Raw genomic sequence first — 26,188 nt, forward strand, 5'->3', positions numbered from 1 at the left:
ATTTATTAAGCGACTACTGTTTACGGAGCACAATTGGTGGTGCTTTGGGGAAAAGGAAGTAAGTTCATAGTTCAGAAGAAATAAAAACTTGGAAACTCTTCTCAGTGGGTCTGGCAGGGTGGTCACACATACAAAAACGACAAAATGAAAAGGTGACAAATAATTTTATATGAAATGAGTTGTGTTGTGTGTGTGCTGAAGAGTCCCAGAGTTCATGGAGTAGAAAAAAACAGATGGGTATTAATTAGGTTTCCTATGTGAGTTCAAAATTAGGTTTTGAAATATGATTAGAAGAGAGATGAGGAAAAAGAGGGGGAAGGAGTGTGCAATTTTTGCGGGGCTCCAAAGCCAGTTCACTTGCCTCAGTGAGTCCCTGATGGGGGAGGGTAGTGAAATGAGAGCCCTGAATTTCAGCCTGCCTATGCTCACTTTCTTATACTTCCCTTCAATTCTGAAACGTAAGGCCAAGTTGAGACTTTCCAGAAATATAATGAATATCGGTTGCCAGTTTTATAATTTATAGATTTTAAAGGTAAATTATGATTGTGAAGTAATGAAGAGGTATACTATGGAATAAAATTAATACAAACTATAATATGATCTACAGACACATTTTCAATGCTAAGACAGTTAAAATCGTAAACTAGCATCACAGGTTAGTTTTGGTTTTGCATTGGAAATTTACTTTTGCTGTTATATTTCCCATAGTCCTACGTGCAGTTGTACCATGGGTTTCAGAGTTAGATACTTTTTAAATCCCACCTCTTCTAGGTTGTGTAAGGTTGGGTAGGTTACACCTACGTAACAGCACAGTCTCAGTTTCCTCGTATGTAAACTAAGGATGAAAATGTTCATCTTGGAGTTGCTGTGTGAATTAAAGAGATCATTTTATAAACTCCTGAATGCATGCTAGGTCCTCGTTACTTGTAGATTCTTAAAAAGTACCTTTTAAAATAGTTTGTTAAAGACAGTGTTACTTCTGAGAGCTTTTTAAAAATAGGGGTAATCCTCATTGTATTTAGAAAATGCTATGTGTATACAGGGCATATTTATAACATGTGAATAAGATACAAAGAAGAGCATTAACACAAATAACTGAAAAGCTACCACTAACTTAGGAAATAGACCTGTGTCTGGCCCAGTTTTCGTCCCCTCTCCTTAACCATATCCCCCAACTCCAAAGGTTGAACTGATTATTTGTCTGTTTTTCCTTATATTTTTTACACATTTCTGTATCCCCCACATTAAGATTTGCTTGTTTTTGAATTTTATATAAATAATAAATGATATATGTAACACCTATTTTTCCTGCTCAACATCATGATTTTTTAATATTTGAAATTTATTTTTAATCATAGTTGACATTCAATATTATATTAATTTTGAGTGTATCACATAATATTTCAGTAGTTAATATGCCTTATGAAGTTCAGTAACCATTTGCCACAATATGCCACAATAAGTTCAGTAACCATTTGTTACTGTGAAAAGTTTTTAGGACACTGTTAACTGTATTCGCTATGGTGTATATTACATCCCCCTGACTTATTGTACAACTGGAAGTTTGTGCTTCTTAATTCCCTTACCCTCCTCCCCTCTGGCAACCATCAGTTTTCTTTATCTAGGAGTTTATTTCTGTTTTTTCTTGTTGTTCATTTGTTTTGGTTTACATAAATGAAATATGGTATTTGTCTTTCTCTTCCTACTTATTTCACTTAACATAATGCTCTGTAGCTACATCTGTGTTATTTCAAATGGCAAGGTTTCATGCATTTTTATGGTTAAGTAATAATCTGTTTTATTGAAACATATTACATCTTTTTATCCATTCATTTATTGTTAGATACTGAGGTTTCTTCCACATGTTGGCTATTGTAAACAATGCTACAATGAACATAGGGATGCTTATGTTTTTTTGAATTAGTACTTTCATTTTCTTTAGATAAATAGCCAGAAGTAGAATTGCTGGGTTGTACAGTAGTTCTCTTTTCAATTTTTTGAGGAATCTCTGTACTGTTTTCCATAGTGGCTGCACTACACCAATTTATACCTCCACCAACAGTGTACAAGGGATTCCCTTTTCTTCACACTCGCTCCAACTCTTGTAATTTGTTATCTTTTGATAATAGCCATTCTGACAGATGTGAGATGATATCTCTTTTTGGTTTTGATTTGCATTTCCTTGATGATTTCGTGATATTTAGCATATTTTCATGTGTCTGTGGGCCATCCGTATGTCTTTTTTGAAGAAATAATCTATTCAGGACCTCTGTCCATTTTTTAAATCGTATTGTTTTTCTTTTTGATGTTGAGTTGTAGGAGTTCTTTATATATTTTGGACACTAACCCATTATTGGATATGTCATCTGCAAACATCTTCTCCCATTCAGTAGGTTGCTGTTTCGCCTTGTCAATGATTTTTCTCACTCTGCAAAAACTTTTTAATTTGATGGAGTCACATCTGTTTATTTTTGCTTTTGTTGCCTTTGCTGAGGACATATATTTTTAAAATATTGCTAAGAGTAATGTTAAAGAGTTTTAGTGCCTGTGTTTTATTCTAGGACTTCCATGGTTGTAGGTCATACATTTAATTCTTTAATTCATTTTGATTTTATTTTTTTTCAATGATGTGAGAAAGTGGTAGTCATCCCTCGGTATATTGTGGTTCACTTATTGCAGCTTCATTGTGTTGCAGGTTTTTTAAAAATACGTATCTAATTCTGTATTACAGAGTTCTTGTTGGGATATTGGTATATTGTGGGATTTTGCAGTATATAGGTATTTATATAATTATGATTTTAATTATTTTTGCCTAAAAAATTAAAACAATATAAAAATAAAAAATTAATTCAACCATATTAAAAGAATATTAAATCGAAATAAAATTCATCAGCGGATGAATACCATACTGTACACAATGGAAATGCAGTATGCCACTACCACTTATGCAAGTTTGCCAAGGTGAGATTGTACATGGCACACTATTGGCTGATGGAAGGGAAGGCAACCAACCACAGCACTGTGTTCTGTATTCTGGGCACTGATTGGCTCAATGACTGTAGCATTTGTCTGCTCTCCTGCACTCTGACTATATGTTCAGCATCTCTCCTTGTCCACTTCCCATCAATATCTGATCACTGTAAGTAGTGTTGCTCTGAGGTGTTGTGTTTCTATGAAATTTTTGTAAAAGTTTTAATTTATTTCAACCCTGCGGTACCACCCAAACTTTCTGCACCTTCTAAGGCTTCTGGCAGTGAACCCAAGCGCCAGAGAAACATGCTTACCATCGAAGAAAAGGTGGAACTTCTCAACATGTTAAGGGAAGGCAAAAGTTATGTGGCTGTAGGCTGCCATTATGGGATCAACAGATCTACTGTTTGCTATATAAAGAAAGACGAGGAATATTAGGTCTACGGCAACAATGACTTTTAACCAGACTGCAAAGAAGGTGGTCACTTCTCGCAATAAGGCCATTGTGAGGATGGAGTCTGCATTGGCCCTGTGGGTAAATGACTGCAGGAAGAGTATCTTGATGGATACCAACAGCATCTGGATGAAGGCCAAGAAACTTTATGACAGTTTTACAGAAAGCACAGGTGTTCAAGACCTTGATGAGGATGAAGACAAGGACAACGCAGAAGCGCAGGACCTGGAGTGCTTCTCCCACCAGACCAACCCCATTCGGTGCCAGCAAGGGCTGGTTTGACAAATTTCAGAGATGCTTTGGACTCAAGAGCATTTCTTTGAATGGAGAAGCTGCCTCTGCGGATAAATAGCAGTGCCAGCAACTCTCCATATCTTTGTTCATCACTTGGATGAAGAGATCGGTTATACCTACACCTTTAGCAGAAATAGAAGTTATGGCCCAGGGCAAAGATACTGTACCACCTGATGAAGTGGTGCCTTTAGAAGACCTGTAATGCTCTTCTTGACTGTGCAGTACATGTGTCTCATTGTCATCACCTTCATCACCATCAGTACTGCACAGTTACATAATTCATGATCTTCATCATTCAAGTTATAGTGTACTTCACTGGTGAGTGCCCATATAGAATTTTATGTGTTATTAAAATTACATAGGTTTAAGAGTGTTGAAAGTGTTTAGGAGAATATGAAGTGTTTATAGGAATGTGGGAAAGGTAAACAAGAGAGTGGGAAAAGTTTACAGGAGTGTAAGAAGGGTTTATAAAGCCTTAAAATATATAAATAATAAAATAAATATATTTTCACCTATTGCAGGGTCTCTGGAACATAACTCCTGAGATAGGTGAGGAATCACTGTACTTTAATTTTTTTTTTTTGCACATATCTGTCCAGTTTTCCCAACACTACTTATTGGAAAGGAGACTTCCTTTTCCCATTGTATATTTTGACTCCTTTGTCATAGATTAATTGACCATGTAAGAACGAGTTTATTTTTAGGCTCTCTATTCTGTTCCATTGATATATGTGTATTTTTTTGTGTGCCAGTACCATACAGTTTTGATGACTATAGCTATATAGTATTGTTTGAAGTAGGAACTATGGTACCTCCAACTTTGTTCTTCTTTTTCAAGATTGCTTTGGCTATTTATGGTCTTTGTGGTTCCATATAAATATTGAGGTTATTATTTCTAGTTACGTGAGAAGTGCCATTGATATTTTGGTAGGGATTGCACTGAATCTGGAGATTGCTTTGGGTAGTATGGACATTTTCACATTCTGTTCTTTAAATCCATGAGTATGGTATACCTTTTCATTTATTTTTGTCTTCTTCTGTTTCTTCCATCATCATCTTACAGTTTTCATGGTACAAGTCTTTTACCTCCTTGGTTAAATTTATTTCTAGGTATTTTTTGGATCCAATTGTAAATGGGATTGTTTTCTTCATTTCTCTTTCTGGTAGTTCCTTATTAATGTATCAAACCATAACAGATTTCTGAATATTAATTTTTATCTTGGAACTTTACTGAATTTATGTATTAGCTTCTAATAGCTTTTGTGGAATCTTTTGATTTTCTATATCTAGCATCATGTCATCTGCATAGTTACAGTTTTATTTCTTTCCAATTTTTATATTTTTTATTTTTCTAGTCTGATTGCTGTGGTAGGACTTACAATATTATATTGAATAAGAATGGTGAGAATAGTCATCTTGTTTTGTTGCTGATCTTAAAAGAAAAGCTTTCAGCTTTTCACCATTGAGTATGATGCTAGCTGTGGGTTTATCATATATGCCCTTTATTATATTCAGATATGTTCCTTCTATATCCACTTTTTGAGAGTGTGTCATAAATGGATATTGAATTTTTGTCAAATGATTTTCGTGTATCTGTTGTGATGATCATGATTTTCATCAGCCATTTTGTTTATGTGGTGTATCATGTTGATTGATTTGCAAAGCAGTGGTTTTGTGATCTATTCTGGGGAACCATCCTTGCATCCCTAGAATAAATCTGACTTGACCTGGGAAACTTTATCTGTCTTCAATTCTGAACAATAGATAATCTTTTTGGATTAAAGTATTCTTGGTAGTAGGTTTTTCCTTTCATCACTTTGAATGTTAGTGTGCCATTCCCTTCTGGCCTTCAAATTTTTTGCCGAAAAATCAGCTGGTGGTCTTATGGGGGGATCTTCTGTATGTAACTAGCTGATTTTCTCATTGCTTTTAAAATTCTCTCCTTTAATTCTGGCACTTTAATTGCGATATATCTTGGTGTAAGTCTTTTTGGGTTCATCTTATTTGGGATTGTGTTTGCTTTCTGAATTTGGATGTCTGTTTTCTTCATCAGCGTAGGGAATTTTTCAGCTATTATTTCTCCAGTAAATTTTCGATCCCTTTCTCTCCCTCTTCTTCTGAGACCCCTATGATTCAAATGTTCATAGGATTTTGTCCTGGAGGTCCCTTAAACCATGCCCATTAAAAATATTTTTTTTGTTTCTTTTTGCTTCTGATTAAGGGATTTCTACTACCTTGTATTCCAGCTCTCAGACTTTTCTTATGTGTCCTCTAAGGCGCTTTTGATTTCCTCTAGTGTATTTTTTTTTTAATTTCAGTTTTTGTATACCTCGATTCTGATTTTTTTAAATCTTTTTGTTGAAGTTCTTACTGAGTTAATCTATTCTTCTCTCAAGTTCTCTGAGTATCTTTATAACCATTGTTTTGAACTCTTCATCTGGTAGATTGCTTCATTTAGTTCTTTTTATGGTTTTTTTTTTCCTGTTCTTTTGTTTGGAACATATTTCCCTGTTTTCTCACTTTGACTATCTCTGTGTTTGTTTCTATGAATTAGGTGAAACAAGCCTTTCCCCATCTTTAAGGAATGGCTTTGTGTAGGAACGATTTTTTTTTTTTTTTTTTTTTTTGACTGCGCGGAACGGGCATCTTTGTCAGGCCAGCCAGAGCTAGAGCTATAGTGACCTTGGGGCTCCAGAAAGACCAGGAGCAAGCTGCACTTGGGGCTACGTTGGGGGGCCAGTTGAAGTCAGAGCTGGAACAGATGCATGCTATGGGGTGTCCTGGGGGTATAGGCCTTGCCAGGGCCACCTTGCTAGAGTGGCTGCAAAGCTATCTCCCGCTGCAAGAGTCGTGGGCCAAGCTGCACTGGAATTGCCTTGGCAGGCTTCCTGGAGCCGTAGTTGGAGCGGGTTTGGGGCACTTGGGAGTCTTAAAAGCGGCAAGCTTCCTGGCTTCTGGGGCTTCGGGAGCAGGGCAAGCCACACCAGAATGCCCAGACAGGCAGGCTGCTTGAAGTTGTCGTTGGGGGGCGCTAGAGCCATAGGGAGTCGAGGGCGCCAGGAACTGCGGCTGAAGTGGGCGTGGTCTGTGGGCGGTCTGTGGGACGGGCAACAATGGGGCGGGGGCTGTAGTTGAAGTAGGTGTGGACTGGTGGCATTCCGAGGGTCAGTCTGCTTGGACCTGCAGCTCTGGCTGGAGAGCGCGTAGACTGCGGAAACTCCTACCTGGTAAGCTGTGGACCTGGTAGGGGCCTAGGGTGTGTTGTTTAGTGGGGTACTCTGGGCCCGAGGTTGGCTAGGGTGTCTGGATCGTGTGAGCGAGGTGGAGGTGAGCGCAACAAATGGCGCTCTCCTTTATCTCCAACACCGGAGCAAGATCCACGGTTTTCCCGTTTGGCGGATAATCTAGGGTTTGAAAATCGGTTTCCTTACGTATATTGTCGATAAATTTTAAACCAGTCTTTTTCGCCATACCATCGGGCGGGAGAGTCTGTGTGCGGGTCCTTTAGTGATTCTTCCCTGCTGCAGGTCCGTGCATTGGGGGTGAGGTTCCCGAGGTAAGTGTATTCGTCTCTCCTGCCCTCACCCGTTTTAATGTGGTCTCTGGTTTCTTGGGTAGAAGCCCTCGTTTCTTCTTGAGAGGAATTGCTTTGTCTCTAGGAATAGATTGAGAGCGATCATGGCAGAATGTAAGTTCTTCCTACGCCACCATCTTAGACATAGAAAGTCTCTGCCTCGTGTTTGATAGTCATCTTTGCTTATACTTGTAATTTACTTATGATCTCAGTTGTATTTCACCGTATGAAGACAAAGTAGATAAATACATTATCTACTTTCTCTCGATGGCTTTTTAGGTTGTTTCGAGTTTTTATATTATTAGATATAAAGCTGAAGAGGAAAAAATACCTGAGATTCTTGTACCTACCTCTTTATGCAGGCATTATTTCTCTATGATAAATGTTCAGGACTAGAACTGCCGAGTCAGTGGATAGGCCCTGTTTCAAACGCTACCAGCTACTGGCAAATGGATTTCCATAGAACTTGTTACATTTTATATTCCCTTTAGCCAGATGTAAGTGTTCCCCTTCTGTATCTCCTATAGCTCATTAAGATTACTAGATTTTTGCTTAAAGGTTTTTTTGTTAATTGTCTATAACACAGTGTTAACAATAACCCTCATGGACTTTTTACAAAAAAATTAGTTTTAGTTTTTGTAGCAGCTGTTTTTAATTTAACTCTCGTTTTTCCATTGGTCACTTGCACCTTTTCTTAAATCCATTTTAAGTCCAGAGGTCCAGAAATAACTGGGTATATTTGCTAGCAAAACTTTGTTCTCTGGAGAAAACTATATTATGATGTAATATTCTTTTTCATAAAATTATAATCGTCAGCTGTTCTGACTTCTAAAGCCAGGTTTGGCAGGGAAGTGTACATCATTTACTGATTCCTTTTTTCTTTAATTCAACTTGAGGAGTGACCCCCAGACTGCTGAGAGCGGCAGTGACTTACTCAGCCTGTGTTTTGTTCTGTATTGCTAGAGCCCCCGGAGCTTGAGTGAATGATTCAGCTTATATTTGCCACTCTTTTCCCTTTTCTGTTCTTTACCCACTACCTTCTCAGACAGTGATTCTTTTTTGGCATCCGATTATATTTGTATGCTATTCCAATTTTCATATCACAGTTCTTCCTAATCTTACAATCTATACTTGGTGGCCCATAATTTCTGTTGATTGATCTTAATATTTTACCTTTTGTCAAACTTGTTACTACTATCTGCCCCATTTATTTTCTGAGCTTTTCCAGGGAAGTGTTCTAGTATCTAGTCTAGTACTTGGTACTTACTATTCAGTAGATGATTAATGAATGAAGAAAGGAAGATGTAAATGCTTTAAGCACTGAAATTTTAGCAATAATTTCCTTAAAAGCAATGGGTGAAAGCAACTATAAACAGTTGTACCAGTGAGTGACTTTGTAAATCATACACAGGTCATTTCTTCTTAAATTTCAGTCTTGTTTTTGGAAAGATGAGAGTAGTAGACCAGTGATCGGTAAGGTTCCTTTTGACTCCCAACAGTTTGTATTCTGTTTTAAATTGGAATGACAACTGGTTTCTCATTGGGTGTCTGGGCACCATTATCAGAGCCTGAACCTGCCTCACTGGGCTTTTGGCCCACAGCGACTTGGCCATTATTTCCTCTCGTAACCTGAGCAAGTAGGCCATATACCAAACTTCCTTCGTTTCTGTCATTTAGGGTTGATTTATTCTAGAGAAAGAATATATTTATCATTTCTTTGAGAAAACATAATGAACACCTTTGGCTTCCCAGTTTCATTCATTAGGCAGCCCGGGCATTGTTTAGTGCAACACTTTTGAGTTTTACCCCCTTGCCCTTTCTTCCTTCTGTTCCTCTAGCCTCACAGCTGTGGCCAGGGCAGTTCGTCCTCGTCTTTGTTAATTGCTGTCCAATTTACCCCATGTCTCTTCTAACCATTTTTGAGTCAGTGTTGGTTTGTACTGTTGGGCTTTTTCCTGGAGTCAGTGGGTCTGTTTTCACATCTCATGCTTGAGGCAAGTTGCCTGTGCCTTTCTCCTGTGATTTCTCTGCTAGGGACTTCCCAGCTCCAAGGGCCTGAGTTCCTTCTCGCTACCTTCATTGGGTCTTCCCCTGAGAGGATTTCATCTTGAAAGGATTAGTGCTACATCCACTTTGAGGAATAGTCTGACTCTAGATTCTCACCAGACTGGTATTTCCTGAACGTGTTTTTTTTGTGTGTGTTCAGAATTCATTTTGTAAATGCCTCTGAACTGTGGGCCAAAGGCAAAAGGCACCAGAGAACAGGCTACACAGAGCAAGGGACAAAAATCTTTTTTAATCTTCCATAAATTGTAAATACTTCCTAATCACTCCTAAGGGTCTTGGCCAGAGAGCTGTATATTTGACCATGAGCCAAGATTAAGTAGATTCTTTCTGACTTTCATAGAGGGGCATAGAAGAATCTAATCTCATCATGATCTTATGGACGTACTTTGTGAAAATCACAAGTAAGTCTCACAAATTTTAGGCTAAGAAGAGACTATAGCAGGAGAAGAATTTTGTAACCCCCAAAAAATGAAAAAGGGGGGAAACTTTAATGAAGGACTTCTTTTTAACCACATTAACTTCTCAGTCACATTGGGAATTTTAAAAATCTTTGTAGTTTTTAAAAAGTTAATGTTACATTTCTTAATACTGAGAAACCAGTTGTTAACCTTCACCTCCAGCCTTCATAAACATAAAGGACCCAGGATTTACTGGTCTGCCCAGCCGTGAAGAACAAGAAGCCAGACCGTCTTTGCGAAAATTCACCCACCCCCAACTGCTTACTTGACAAAACTCTACAAAAATAGATTATGCCAAATGTTCTGTTTTGAAAGAAGCAGTTAATAATACTATTCCTATCTCTAGAAAAACAGGTAACTTTTTGTTCCTTAGGAATGCAGGGAGAGAAAAATCCTTTTATGCTTAAGAAGGGAAAATGGGAGGAATTACCTGACATGAAAACTTTACTGATAGGAGAAGACTCCCTCTAACCAGCCCTCCATTGTGTCTTTGATTAATGTAAAAGGCTTGCCCCGTTGTTAAGTATTCACGTTAATATTTTAAGTTATCAGTGACAAAATCTCTTCTGTAATACTAATTCACTTAGTATTTTATTAATTTAGACAGGCTTGAAAGTGCTTCAGAAACACTCGTTCCTACAGCACTTGTTTAGTGTTTCTATGCTAGTTAATGTTTAACATAAACTATAATGTTAGTAGTTGGGTCATCTTTAAATATAGCAGAAAATTTACAACATATATAAATATAATAATGTATATAAACTATATAAACATGTGATACAGAATCTCCCTTCAGAAGGAACTAGGAGATGCATTTATTACAGATTCTGCATTGGATGGCTTAACTTGGAAGAGGAATTTTTAAAAGCTAGCTTAAGGAAAAAATTTTGAATTATATATTTAATTTTTACTCATGTTTCAAATCTGTTACACAGCATATTTAGTGATATATATATAAAACTAAGCTCAAAATTGACATAATTATACAAAATACAGATTTATCTAGACTATTAAAAATACAGATCTCTCTACATTATCTTATTAAACTAGTTCTGAATAACTTCATTTAAATTTAGGTATTGCTGGAGTAACGATATTCATTTTGTCTGGGAGTTTATAATCTGCATAAGAAAACAGTGAAATATTCAAATGGGTTTGTAATTTTGAGGAAAAAGTAGTGAGCAAGTAATTTGTTTTCCTGAAGTTAATTTACTAGTATATTATTGTTCATTATCTGGCTGCAGTCCACATTTCTAAAAGCCTGACCAGGTTTTATTAAACCGGAGAAAATTAATCATTGACTTTTCAATAAAAAACAAACAAACAAACAAAAAAAAAACCAGAACAGAAAGCATAGCAGCAGCTGTACTTTAATATTGATGGTTGTTTTAAGAATTGGGAGTCCTAGGAGGCTCACCTAGACATAGACATCATAATGTTATTAACGATCACTAAATACGGTTTTCTTCATAAATATGCCAATCTGTTTTCTCTCATCAAATCTTACTAAGAATCGAATACATTTCTTTTGTACTTTGCTAGTGGACACTTTACTCCCTTTTCCTGTGCTAGCTAAGCACGGAGTTTCATTTGAATGATAGCATCATTGCCCTTAGGTTAAGGTCTGTTTTGAGCTTAGAGGAATCTTTGGGGCTTTGGCTTTTATCCGTTTATAGTTTTTTGCTGTTACTTAACCCTTCCACTGGGTAGGTGGCACTGTTAATTTTCTATGAGTCTCAAGCTACCCTGTAAACACGGGGCCTAGGTGTTCGTCAGTTAGTGACCTGCCAACTGCTAAGGACCCCTCTGGACTTAGGGAAGGTGGGGCTCTGGAACTCTTTTGAGTCAGAAGTTCTAGGTAATCAGCGCCAGGGCAACAGGGGGTCTGATATTTGCTGGAGTCATCCAGTTAGCTATTCTCTTGGATTAAAGCTCATCAAGATAGCCTTTCTTCTGCTCTCACTGGAGCTTACTCAGGGATTGATTTCAGTATGTTTCATTTTCTTTCAAATTTAAAAAAAAGTACGAGGGATTTTTGTTCTTTGGTTTGAAATTATTTGCATTTAAATGATTTCAAAGACAGTTTTCATTGAGAAGTTTTGGGTCTGTTACTCTTTCTGCTTAGTTACGCTGATGTGCAAGGTGATACTATGTTCTCCGATTTTTTCCTATACATTTTTCCTAGGACTTCAAAGACCAGTAAGGCATACCAGCCCTTCCTCATGCCTCTCCTCCACTTAAAGTTTACATTTGTAAACTTGGGGACGATGAACCATGGGCAAATTTAACTTACAGAATTTAAATCTGTTTTTCAGTGGGGGACTTTAAGACTCCCTGTGTATAAGTAAGAGACTGCTGATAATGATCATGATGTGGATGTATCTGGAATGTGAAAAAAAAATGACAGGCAAAGAGCCATGGATTTAAAATAATCATTCAAGACAATAATAGAAGAGGACGTTGTGATCCTCTTCTATTATTGTCGGGAGTTAGAAAATTTGGAGGAAAGAGATGTTATTTTGTCTGCGTTCATATTTGACCTGCATGGAGAGGAATAGAGAAAAGGGCATTTTAAATAAGGACTCTCTGGGCAAATAATAAAAGGCAAGAAAGTACCCAAATGCCAGGGAGCTGGATCTTGACTTTATCTTCCCAGAAACAAAAAAAGATGAAGTTTAGTTGCAGGAGTTTAGGGGTTGGGGGGGAGGCACAAGTGTATGGAATGCCAATCAAAGGAGTTAAATTTTGAGAACAGACTGTGAAGTGTCATTGAAAAGTTTGGGTTCAGAGAATGAAAGACTCAAAGCATGATTCTGAATAAATCTACTGATAAAGATTAGGTTAGAAATGGAGATCAACACTTAGAAGGTACAGTACTACATCTCTTGGGGTGAGAGAGATGGATTCCTCAAATCCTTTGGGGTGAGGCACCAAAGGATTCGAGAAAAGCATTTGTAATTTTGAGGGAAAAGTAGTGAGCAATTAACAGTAATTTATCCTTTTTTTAAAAAATAAATAAAGCAGCATGTATGTGGCACTCTAGAAGGGGTTTTCCATATTACCTGCTTCTGTTCTTACAATTCTATCTATGAATGTAGGTACTAGTAGTGGGAAAAATTAGCCGGGCCTATCTCCTAAGCCCATCCTTTCTTAATTCCCTTGTTGGTAAAGCATTGAAAAAGAGAGCAGAGAAACTTTTTATTCTTTATTGATTTGTCATATATTCCCTTCTTAGGAATTATTAAGTGGATCCAAGTTAGGTCTATATTCATGTATGTTTTTGTATATAATAGCGTGTATGTTAGTACACTTGAGTCTGAGTTTGAGGCGTGTTATACATTAGCCTTCAGTCACAGCATTTGAGACAAACGTCAGTTGACAGATTTGGGTTATTAATGTATGTTATACCAATTGAGAAAAAATAAGAGTACATTTCTTATAAAATAGTAATTTTAGTATGTAAGAAATGAAACCAGTGTCCTAGTTGTCTAGAATGAAAATTATAGGATAAAACTGGAAAGCTCAGAAAAGAAGAATTTTGATTAATGTTTTTGTTTGTTGAAAGTTAGCTAGAAAACTTTTAATGTTTGTAAGTCATGGCAAAAATTTCAGTGACTTTCTTGATAGAGTAAGGCCAGTTTTTAACAGGAGGGTGATCTCGTTCATCACTGTAATGATTAGTTTTAAAAATTATACTCCATAAAAGAGGTGGAGCTTTTCAGCGGTAGATCCTGACATTCAGTGAACTGCCCACTACCCATACAAACAAACTCTCCACTGCCTACCAAAAAAAAAAGTTCTGGGAGGGTTTTTTTTTTTTCCAATTGATGGTAACTTATCATTATAATTTGTCACTTGTTCCTAAAAGGAGTTTCCCCCATAATTGAGGACTGTTAGTTGTGTTCTGGTTATATTTCAGATTGCTGTTTCTTCCTCAAATTGTGCTAAGTGGAGGTGTTCCTTTTTTATAGGAACATTTTTTTAATTCTAATTTTTATTTCTCTTTGTACAACCTGTGTTTCCCTTGGCAAAAATAGTTTTAGTTTTACCAACAAGAAGCAGCTGTCTGAAATATGTTCATTGACTCATCTGAGTGTCTGCAGTTGTCCAACAAAAGTTTTTTGATTTGGGAAGTAAAGAAATAAAAATAAGCATTCAGATTTGATTTTGGCTGATGTAAATAAGAACTTCTGTCTGCAACTTGAAGTCTTAAAATCCACATGGAGTATAGTTGAAATTTTGAGAGATTTGAGCCTAAACACCATTGAGACTGTGCTTACTATTTCTTCTAAATTAATTCCTTTCTCCTCAAAGGAAAACATGGAATCTTCATCTCAGGAATGACCAGTCAAGGAATACATTTCAATATTATTTACAAGATGAAAATTGTAATTTTCTATGTGTGGTATTTGGTGAAAAGTGATGAATCCTTTAGTTCAGCAAAAAAAAAAAAAAAATGAGTCCAAAAATGAAATGGACAAAGCTAGAAGCATATTGAGAAGGATGTCCCAAGAGACTTTAAGAAATTGTAAGGTTGAGTGCAATGATATAAAACTATTCACACATTTTATTAGATCCACATAGGACTGCAAACTGATTGTCTCCTTAAAAGACTGTTGCTAGAAGTATTTAGGGGGAAAAAGAGTGTTGATTAATTTCTGGCATAACTAAGAGTTCACAATGGAAGAGTGTATTAGAAGAATAAATTTTATTATACTTGAAATCCAGGTTAATTTTATGATTCTGTTTTCTGAAATCCTTTGCTTGCAAATCATGTATCTGCAAAGGTTCTACTTCTGACTGTTCTTCCCTGGTACACAGAGGAATATTAATATGGTTGGGAAAAGTTCTAAACACCAAATTATGACTTGATAAAACTCATTATTAAAACTTGGTGAATTGTAAATACTACCTGTTTGATGACTTTCAGCTGAAATGTAATCTTATATCTGAGATATTGTATTAAGAATTAGAGCAGATGTCTTAGAGTCACCTGTGTGGGACTTTAGGGATCACTTCACCTTAGCTCCCCAAGTGTAAAGTAAGTATATTATTTTACATATTCTTATATGTCTTAGCACAGGTTATTTGAAAAAGATTGTTCTTATTCTTAAATTAAAATTTAAAAAGTATTAGGATTTGACCTATTAGTAGAAAGGTCCTAGCTTCTTTATGGACATATGATGCAAAGGGGTATTTTAAGTGAAAGGAGATTTAGCTGTTGAATGTGGCATTTCATTTACTTAACCTAAGTTGAAAATATTTTGTAGTCTAGGTAGAAACTTCATGGAAGGTTTTCAGTATTTTTTAATCTATAGTGTGCTGTATTGTCACCAGTTCTAAAGACAGTGTTACCTGAATACAGTATAAGGTGAGAATTATTTACACCTTGAAGTTTGGGGTGTTACAAAAAAGAAGCTGGAGCAGAGGAAGAATATATAGGGGTGGACAGAAGTAGGTTTACAGTTTTGAGCAAGCAAAACAGTTTATTCTTGTACTATCTTTTATCAATTACTACATTATTTATTTGTATTACAACTGTAAATCTTCCTTTGTCCACCCCCGTATAGACTGTGGGGTTTTTTAAATTTATTAAGTACTGTAGCCTATTGAGGGTATGACGAGTTTAACTTTCTGGGGAAATTTTGTGATGTTATGATGAATTTTCTCATAGGTCTGAATGCATTCTTATTTCCCCGTATTGTCTTCCTTCCCACTATATTGTTTTGCCTTTTTTTCAGGGTGCCTGGAAAGGATGTAGATGCTCAGCACATTTATTTTGAATGTTTGACCGACTGTTGGTCATCTTAATAAATGAATTGAATCACAAGTTTTAACGAAGTTTAATGAAACAAAATATTTATACCTAGCTCTAACACTTTGAACAAGTTCTGAGACCTTGAGCGTATTTTTTAATTTGCACCAGAATTTGTCATTTTTTCAATGAGAGTTAAATTGGATAACCTTTAAGGTTGGTTTTTAACTCTATAAAATCTGTGATGTAGAATGAAGAATAAAGTAGGAATTCAAAATAAGTACGAGTGTTCCTATGTCAAGTTAGATGAGGCTGATAAGAGGAGTTCCACATTCAGTAAGTTTTTAGGAGCATTTTGATGAGGAAAAAAACATTTTGGTGGGGAAAATAATCCTTAGAGTCGACATGGTACAAGGAGTTGTATAGCAGCAAAACCTTGTGCGGAATGCAATGGCAAAGAGATTTGTTTGATGGAGCAGAGTTTTTCTTCCTGAGGTAAGATAGTGAGTTTTCATATTCTGTGCCTAAAAGCTCAATTTCTGATAAAATGGCCATTTGAAATCTTTTTAATAAAGGTTCATTCTACATTTTTCTAAGCCACAATATTTTTGCGGTAGTACCTACCTACCCCTGCCCCTCTAGACCACAGGAATCACATCGTTCATTTCCTCTTTGACTGGCTTATACTGTTGCCTCACAAAATCAAGAATGTAGCCCAAGTTAAAAAATTGTCAGGCTGTTAAAGAAAGAGAATACTACTGATAAGGATCAAACTGTGTCTAAACCCTTTATAAGATTTTCTTTTTTACCCACTGCTCTTGATAAGAGAACAGATTATTAGTAAGACCATTTAAAAAAAATTTTTAAATAGCTCTTATTCAGGATAACATTTGTTTACTTATAAGCTCTTTAAAAATTAGCATATCATGTTACAGAACTCAAAAAATTAAGAAACCTGTTTTTTAGAAATACATTTTCTAATATTTAAACATGTACTTTTCTTCATTTGGTAGTTTTTCTTTATCTGTAAGACTCATAGAATAGTTTGTATAAAAGAGGAGCTGTCTTCATTGGTAGTCTTCAAGTATTTCCTTTATGCTGGAGAAATGAATTGCTTTTTACAGAGTGATGTGGCTACAAATATAAAGTTAATTATTCTCTTTTTCCAAAAAAATGCATTCAAATTTACATATGATGTAATTTGACCAAAACCATTAATACTCATGATGACTTTTCAAGAGAAAAGAGCCTGTAAGCAAATCATCTGCTGTAATGTCTTAAAAGTTTGAAATAAATGTTACAGGAGACTGAAAATGAGGCATTCACATGTAAATGTCTTGGAAAATTCTCAGACTGTGTAAGTGGTATTTAAAACTGAATTTATTGATTCTACTTATATTTTTAATAAGTTCCAGTAATACCTTTACTCCAGAAAGGTATATGTGAATGTTCTTTCAAACATACACGTTGTGTAATTCTTAAACCATTGTCTCACTACTCTTTTAATTTTTCATAAATTATTCCAAACTTACAATAATAACATAGAAAATCTCCTTTGTAATAATTTTAAAGTTATATCATTTTGTAAAGTTTCGGACTGGAAACCTTTGCACTAGTAGTAACTTTGGGACTCTTGACATTTAGCCGATGACTAATCCCAGTGTATATAGCTGCCAAGTAAAGGGAAGACATTGAGGCGTGTGATGCATAGAATTGCTTTGACTCAGTGTGTCCGCTGGCAGTGCTTGCGGCCTGGCGGCAGCAATACCAAATCTGCTCTTACAAGTTTGAAAGCTGCTTTTCTTAGGCTCCCACAGCAGTTTTTCTAGAGGAGGAGCCAAATAAGATGTCTATAGAGACTTTCTCAAAAGCAATTCACTTAAAACCTACAAAGAACCCTTTTTAGATTTGGTTCCATCATTACATGCCTCAGACTTCTGCCAAAGCCTTTGCTAAAGAAGCTGTGCTAGGGATAGGCCTGATAAGTTTTGTTGTATTGAAATCTGTTGTAAAGTCTTTTCAAGAAATATACTCTTAGAAGAATTCAGAGCTGAAGGGGCCTCTCCAGGAGCAGATGGAAGGAACCAGAGATTCTCAGAGGTTAGGCGATTTAGCCAAGTTGGTATTTGAGGCAAGTTTTTAGATTTTCACTTACGTGTGTATTTACTGAGTCAGGTATATGGTCCTATGAGTAATAAGAAATACATAGCAAAATATTAACAAAAAGGACACTTAATACTGTAACTTCCTGATACATGTAACTTCCTTAATACATGAGACTTCCTGCCTGAAATCTCACAGGAAGACGTAGATGGATAAAGGTGTCAGACTTTGGACTTTGGAACTGATTCAGAGTCAAAACAATGTGTGTTATGTAGATATTTACTCTGAGATGATGAGGGGTAAAGGATGGCAGTTTTGAGGTAAATAAAAGGTTTTCTTCTCAAATGCTAAAGGTTGGTTGGTGTATTGTTTAACAGCAGCCACATTTTTGAACTCCTGTTTAGCAAACAGTGCCTCCTCAGCTAACACAAACTTGCTGGTGGGAAGCAGAAACATCGTCTTCTGCTCCTCTCAGCATCTAGTGATGGTTCCTGCTTGAGTAACTGCTGAATTTGTTCCCTGGTCTCTCGGTCTCCTGCTCTAAGTCACTGATGTAAATTGCTCTATAGAAGCTGCTTTGCCCCAGTCTTGCTGTTTTTTTCTTGGAGGATTGTGAAGAAACTCAATTTTTAACACCCTTCCATACACACCCAGACAGTAGTTACCACATGGGCCTTTTAGATTAAAAATGCAACCATGTACTCAGAATTGAATGGAAACATTCATATCTTTGTGGAGAAAGAGTAAGATGGCAGTTCAATATAGTGGAAAGAGTTCTAATTTTGTGGTCAGGAGATCTTAACTCTTCTATTAATTAGTTTGATGACTATAAGCTAACCTTTGACCCCTATGAGTCTCCCTCCAAGGACTGGATTTGCAGTTCCTAACAATTCTATAAAATGAGCATTTAATTTATAGAAGAGTAGCTCCTTAAACAGAAAATACTCTATAAATTAAACATGACACTCAAGAAAAGCTGTAAAACATGCAAAATTTTTCCAAGGAAGCCAATTACAACAGGTTGCAAGCAACTTTTTTTCAAAGTCAAAACTTTCATCAGTGATATAGGATGCTCTACAAATAAATCGATCATTTCTGTTTAGCAGTGTAATATCTAGATAATTAGAAGCTTTTTAAAAAAATAGGTTATTTTATATTGTATTTTTTCATTACTATTTATCCCCCTTACACCCGCTTCCACCTCCAACCACCCCCCTCTCACATGCCCTGCAGTCAACCACACTTTGTCCATGTCCATAATCGATAATTGTACGGGTTTTTTTAAAGATTTTATTTATTTATTTTTAAACAGAGGGGGGAAAGGTGGAAGAAAGAGAGGGAAATATTGGTATGTGGTTGCTTCTCATGTGTCCCCTACTGGGGACCTGACTTACAACCCAGGCATGTGCCCTAACTGGGAATCGAACAGGCGACCTTTTAGTTCACAGGCCAGCGCTCAATCCACCGAGCCACACCAGCCAGGGCAATAATTGTAAGTTTTAAAAATATATTTTACAGAGTCTCTCCAAAGGCAAAATACTGTCCATTACTAGGAAAATTTAGGTAGATGTGGATTTCCTCTGATTAAGTCTAGCTCTAAACTTTTTATCTGAATGATCACAGACTAAAACTATCAATATCTAGTTGCATCTCAGCCTTTTATTTTACTTTGGTTATATAATTTTTCCACATTAATTCTCTTCATTAATTTCAGTTTAATTGGTCATAACTTGGGTGATTGCCACCCGAATGGGAAAGGAGATCCTTTGCAGCTTAAACATGTAGGGACATGGTACTAGTTTAAAGGCTTTGCTGGTAACCCGACTGATTTCCAGTTACCAGATATTCCTGACTTAGACCAAGGGAATTTGTTTTCATATAGCTTAGCGCAATGGTAGTAATTCCATTACCGTTATCAGGATAGCAGCAATTACTATCCTGATGATAACAGTGCTAATCTTTTATTATTATCAACTGAAATGGATAACAAAAGCACATTTGTTAAATTGGATCTTCTTTCTAACTTTTGCATGCTGTTATTATAGATTCTGGATCACTTAGGTCACTGGGCTCTTCGTATTCTCTGTGGTAGTGGCAGAGAGGCTCAACCTGAGATTTAAAATCAGTATTATTAGTCAGAGGTGTTCTGTTTTTTTTAGTGATAATGTTGTCCACCAGATCAGTAATTGGTGAGGACATGCTGGAAGGGATAGCTGTTTCCTCATACAGAGTAGCTATTTATTTTCATTGAGATACATTGACACATAACTGTATTAGTTTCAGGCTTACCACATAATGATTTGATGTAAGTGTAATTGCCAGATGCTTACCACAATAAGTCTAGTTACCATTCATCACCATACATTTAGAAATTTTTTCTTGTGGTGAAAACTGTTAAAAAATCTCTACTCTCATAACAACTTCCAAATATATAGTACAGTAGTACTGACTAGAGTTACCGTGCTCTATATTATATCCCCAGGATGTATTTACTTATTTTGTGACTAGAAGTTTGTGCCATTCAACTACCCAGAGTAAGTTCTTCTAAAAATTACTTGGTAACAGTTAAATGTAAGATGAGAAACTTTTTTAAGAACTTCCACTAGGTGTCACTTCATAATTGTGTTTAGAATCAGCGCTGCAGCATTCTAGAGTAGAGGGTATAACTGAAACAGAAAATGTCTTTCCCTGAAGGTGGGTTGCTTGTTCATGAGCATCTGGACTCATAGAAACTATAAAATAGTTTTGAAGTGAAAAGTGTCTATCAGACACTTTGTTGTATCACCCACTCATTGTGAGGAGTGTTTTTACAACATCCCTGACGTGTTCTCAAATACAACATGACACTGTGTTCATAACATTGGGAAGCCTGCTTTCCTAGCTATTTTAATTTTATAGTAATATGGCAAGTATTAAAAAATGGTCCTCTGTTAGAATACCCACCAGTCAGAAAGTAATGTTTTCTGGCAAGTGTAGAACACTGAGCTTGTAACAGATGAAAGGTTCCAAAGTTCTTTTCGAGTTAAGATTCTAAGAATCACTGTCCTGATCATGTGGAGGATTTTTAGTATTTGATTTCTTTTTCTAAACAGTCCAATAGTTAACAGTGCATACAAGTTTATGAATGATTTGTTTAGTCTCTGTGTAGCCAATTAGTATTTTAAAAAGCGTATTGTTTATGAAACTTACCCCAATGTTTTCTTACATTTTTGTTTTTGAATTACTTGTTTTAAGTTAAAGTTACAAGATAAAGTTAGCAAAAAGAAGGAAAATGCACCCATAATCCTGTCATACAGAGAGAAAATGGAAACGTTCTCAGCATTCGTTCTTCCAGGCACTCTTACTTATCTGTGCCTACACAGTGCGTATTTACGTGTCTTCTGTCAAAAACAAGTTATGATCACATGTAACCTGCCTTTGTTCACATAACAGGTTATCACAAACATGTATTCATGTCAATAAAAGTGTTTTTATGCAATTCTCATTACTATAAATATTTTTAACCATCTCCCACCATGTATATGTAGGCTTCCACTCTTTTTTCTCCTACTCACAGAGTTTCAAAATGCAGAGATTGTCTTTTCCTTGTAACGTTTACTAATGGCAGTACTGGATTATAGCATCACGGATCACAGTCGTACGGCATCTGTGTATGGTCAGTTCTCAGTGATGTTGAATAAATTTGGTACTTTTTGGCTCTGTGAGATAAATCATTAGTAGTTGTTAATTGTAGTTTATTTCAAGTTGATGTGGGTGTTTATATTCTATGATTAATCAGAACAAGGATGGTGATGATAGCAAACCGTCATGTACATTTACTTTGTGAAAGGTACGTCTACACTTACTGTGTGCAGGGCAGTACCCTAGGCAGTTCGTGTGCATAGAAACAAATTGGTTTAATTTAGTCTTCACCGTGTGGTAGGTACAATTATCATCCCCCTTTTTATGGATAAGGTTGCCAAAGCGCAGAGAGGTTACACAGGTCATCTGTTCTTCCAGGTGTATAAATCCACGAAAAAACAGGAGGGTCCACACAGTTAACCAGTATGGCAAACTGCACGAAGCACTAGATATAGACAAAGTCAAGTCAAACAGATGGTGTGGGATTTCAAAGCTATAGTAAAGGGCTTCATTTGAAAGACTATAGATTTATTTGGTTCCTTTAAAAATGGTGTCATTGTCATCAGATTTCTTACAGCTATGCTACGTAGCAAATGCCTTATTTTGTGAAGATGATACAAAGATACACAATATTTAACTCATGGAATATTTAAAAAGTCCATGATAATAACAGTGTACATTACCCATAATGTAGGCTCATGGGGTTTCCGAGCTTTGATTCAGAGCAGGCGATGTCCAGGTCAGACTGCTCTGAAAGTGGAAGCTGCGTGGCTCCCAGCTGCAGGTGCATTTATTTAATGAACATTTATGAAGAACATTAATTAAGAACCTATACATGCCAATTACATTAATGGCAGTGAACATAGAAAGATAAATAAAATGTAGCCTTTTTAGAAGTGCGTGTGTTGCGTGGCCAGCAGCAGTGAAAAGATCCCAATAGCAGCAGATTTCTGTGACAATGCTTGTTACTTGCTTTAGGATTGTGTCTTTATAAAATGGAAAATAATGAACAAAAACAAGGAGATCTTAGTTCAGTCCAGACTTTGTCTTTCTTCCAAATCTGTAAAAGCTCCTCTCACCATGATGGCACACACTCAGAATTTCTCCATGAAGAGTTAGTCATTAAAAATTGCTTTTCATCAAAGCCATTTTAAAAATTTGTGTTAATTTATTATTCTATTTAACGCCCCTTGTGGCATTGGAACAGCCCAATCTGTAACAGCCTTGGAGGATTCAGAGCTGGCCTTTAAAGCAGAAAGTCCATTAGCGAGGAACTGCTCATGAAAGTGGAGTCCGAGTTCCAGGGATGAAGAAAGACTGGGAGAAGGAAGTGTATAGCCCATCAGTGTTACTGCGGCTAGAAGGCAGTCAGACACGGACAAGTGAGTCTTATTTTGGGATAAGAGAGGGTCAGAGAGGCCAAACCTTGCTCATTGGCCACATGGGGCTGTTTGGCTTTTAGAAGGTCTGAAGAAGTTGTTCGCATAGCAGAGTTGAAAGGTGGCATAAATGAACACATCTGGCTTGTCCGTGTTAACTCATTTACCATATCAAGGAGTATTTCTTCCCAAGGCAAATATGCCGAAATAAAAGGGACGAAGGAGTTCAAGTGGCAGTAGACATGCAAAAAGCAAGAGTGAAGTGGTTTCCAATTAGAATGAGAATGTTGACTGGCTTGACTCTGTGACAGAGCCAAATTATGAAAGCAGGAGAACTTACTGTAGTTGACGAGACAAAAAGAGGCTGGGTCTAGAGTCAGAAACCACCAAGACCATACTATTTATGTAATATTTATAGGAGGCCATTATGATTCTATTAAGTGACCAGGTCTTGCTCTGCCAGGTGTGACTAGGTCTCTTCAGATGTTGATCGGTTCCATAGGACCCACTACGCGTGTAGATGAGGCAGCGCTTGTGTTTCAGCTTCCACACTGAGTGATTATTCATTTCGTATAATGAAAAGAAAGTACAGATTTACAGTTCCAGATAACCTTCCATTAGTTGAACAGTTTGGATTTTTGCTGCTCTTCTGAAACGTTTAGAATTGCACCTTATAGTTCAGAAATGCCTTATTCACTTTGCCTCGCTTGGCTAACTAGAAGACCCTAAACTTGCAAAAGTATTACTTCCCATTGAGTTTTGGAGTGAGCATTTTTATATGTGTGTTGTGCTGTCGTAGCTTAGCACAGAGGGTGTATTCACTCCCTTACTCTGATGCTTTTTATTTATTTTTAATTTATTAATATATTTTTTCTATTACCCTTTATATCCCCCCACCTACAGTTACCACACTTGTCCATTTCCATGAGTCCACTTCCTTTTACTGGATCCCTCTACCCTCTAATCCCCCCACCCCTGACTCCAGAGCTGTCAGCCTGCTCTCTGAGTCTGACTCTGCCTTGCTTGTCAGTTCAATTTGTTCATTAGAGTCCACATATGAGTGAAATCATATGGTATTTGTCTTTCTCTGACTGACTTACGTCAGTTAGCATAGTGCTCTCCAGATCTATTCATGCTGTCACAAAGGGTAAAATTTTCTTTTATACGGCTGAGTAGAATTCTTTGTGTAAATGTCCCACAGTTGTTTCATCCACTCATCTACTGATGGACACTTGGGCTGCTTTCAAGCAGTGATTATAAATAACCTTGCAGTGAGCATAGGGGTGCATATAGTCTTTTAAATTAGTGTTCCAAGTTTCTTTGGGTGAATTCCCAGAAATGGAATCACTGGGTCATAAGGCAGTTCCGTTTTTCAGGTGTCTCCATACTGCCTTCCTCAGTGGCTGCACCAGTCTGCATTTCCACCAACAGTACAAAAGGGTTCCACTGTTTCCACGTCCTCGCCAGCACTTGTTATTTGTTGATTTATTGATGACAACTATTCTGACAGGCATTAGGTGGTTTCTCATTGCAGTTTTAACTTGCATTTTTCTGATGATTAGTGACATTGAGCATCTTTTTCTATGTCTGTCTATTGGCCATCTGTATGTTGTCTTTGGAAAAGTGTCTATTCGAGTCTTCTGCCCATTTTTTTTTAAGTTGGATTGTTTTTTTGTTGTTGACTTTTATAAGTTCTTTATAAATTTTGGATATTAACCCCTTATCAGAAGTATTAGTAAATATGTTATCCCATTCAGTGAATTGTCTTTTTATTTTAGTCATGGTTTCCTTTGCTGTGCAAATCTTTCTAGTTTAATGAAGTCCCAGTTGTTTATTTTTTCTTTTGTCTCCTTTGCCTAAGGCAAAGAAAAAAATACTGCTACCTGCAATGTCCAAGATTTTGCTGCCTAAGTTTTCATCTAGGATTTTTATGGTTTCAGGTGTAACATGTAAGTCTTTAATGCATTTTGAATTTTTTCTTGTGGCATAAGAAGGTGGTCTGATTTCATTTTTCTGCATGTATCTGTCCAAATTTCCCTGTGATGCTTTTTAAAATAATTGAACAGTATAAGTGTAACGGTAGTGTGAATAAATAATGCTTTAGAAACCTTTTTTTACCATGATTAAACCAATTTAGATAGCTCATATGTAATCAACACAAACATACATGGAAATGTTAACTGACTTAGAAGTTTTATGTCATCACAGTTGTAAATGAGGTCACAGAAGATATTCAAGCTAACTAAGGATACCTTAGCAATATGGTGTTGGTGAGCCTTGCATATTCCTGAAACTGTGAGATGTAAGGGGGTTAAGGTGACTGTGGTAAGGCTTACCGCATCTTTAAGTATTGAGGAAAAGCCCCATGGAGCTTGCATTGTTGGAGATTATTAAGTCCTCGAAGTGTGAATTTTTATATGTTGGTTTATTTAGAGCCAAGTCTGAAGTAGGGGGGTGATACGAGTTCCAGGGAATGTTTGAGATTTTGTGTTGGAGGATACTGCTACCTGGAATTGGGGGGTGGAGGTGAAAGGATGCCGAAGGAGCTGAGATGGATGTTGACTCAACAGTGAGTGAAATAGTATTGCCTCCAAAACAGTTGTTCCACCCAAAATGCCAAAAGCATCCTCACTAAGAAATGCCGATTTGGAATACAGAATATTCCTATAAATTCAGCTGAACTAGATAAGCAATTGGAAGTTCCTGCCCTTTGGACTCTGAGGATACGTGCCACACACATAAAGGATAAGGAAGATGGTACTATAATCTTGTAGTAATTTTGGAGATTTCTACACTTAATATTTTATTAAAGTGAATTATCTTATGGACCATTTTGCTGAGTTGCTTACCTGAAGGTAAATTTTATTTCCTAGTTTCAGAGTAAAACTAGCTAGCAACAGGGGGCTGCAGATATAAGAAGTCAGTCAAAATCATGGAGAAGGCTGTACCTACAGCCACACCGAAAGCATGCTTTCAGCAGCTACTGATAACATAATCAAAGGTAAAACTGACATGCATTCAGCATTCTTCATAGGGGTGCAGTGTAATAAAGTACAAAGAGTAATTTATAGTGGAAAAATTACGGCTTTTTTTAAAAGTGTACTACAGGTAAAACTAATTATGGTCCTTATTTAAAGGCAGATGGTGAAACATGGTTGGGATAAGTGGAGTTGAGGGAAGAGTAAAAGATTTAAGCTGTTGGAATCCTTTCTTAAGGAACATTTACTAGTTTGCTTTCAGTGTTTTATATTGCTGAGATTACAGATAACTCACCGTGATTTCTTGAGCTATCTCTGACTTTTGTCTTCAAGTTTAGTTATTCCTAGGACAGTTCATTCATTCATCATTTATTGAATGCAGTCTTTGTAATACAGTATGTATGCTTCAGTCAAGTGTGGAAGACAAACACGAAAATATCTGTCCAAGGTGATAATCTCACGGGGTGACTGTGTGAGTAAAATACTATGGGGCCCAGGGGGATGCTCTAGCTAATCAACTCTGATCACAGTATGG

General features: G+C 36.6%; 1 protein-coding gene across 19 annotated transcripts in view; it reads left to right on the forward strand.

Moving 5' to 3' along the window:
* The window catches only part of BBX (BBX high mobility group box domain containing), a 255,771-nt gene that overhangs the window by 124,586 nt on the left and 104,997 nt on the right, over window positions 1–26,188 (forward strand). Inside the window, exon 5 of one of the 19 annotated variants that reach the window (XM_053663017.1) lies at window positions 4,240–4,267. The exons of 17 other annotated variants lie outside the window; for them this stretch is intronic. The gene's annotated coding sequence lies outside the window, so the exon portion shown is untranslated. Of the gene's footprint in view, window positions 1–4,017; window positions 4,037–4,239; window positions 4,268–26,188 lie in introns of those variants that run through there. One more of the 19 variants, XM_037148878.2, reaches the window with a different exon arrangement.

The sequence above is a fragment of the Artibeus jamaicensis genome, unplaced genomic scaffold (genome assembly GCF_021234435.1).
Source record: "Artibeus jamaicensis isolate MK-2021 breed Jamaican fruit bat unplaced genomic scaffold, CSHL_Jam_final contig_3126, whole genome shotgun sequence".
NCBI classification, from domain to species: Eukaryota; Metazoa; Chordata; class Mammalia; order Chiroptera; family Phyllostomidae; genus Artibeus; species Artibeus jamaicensis.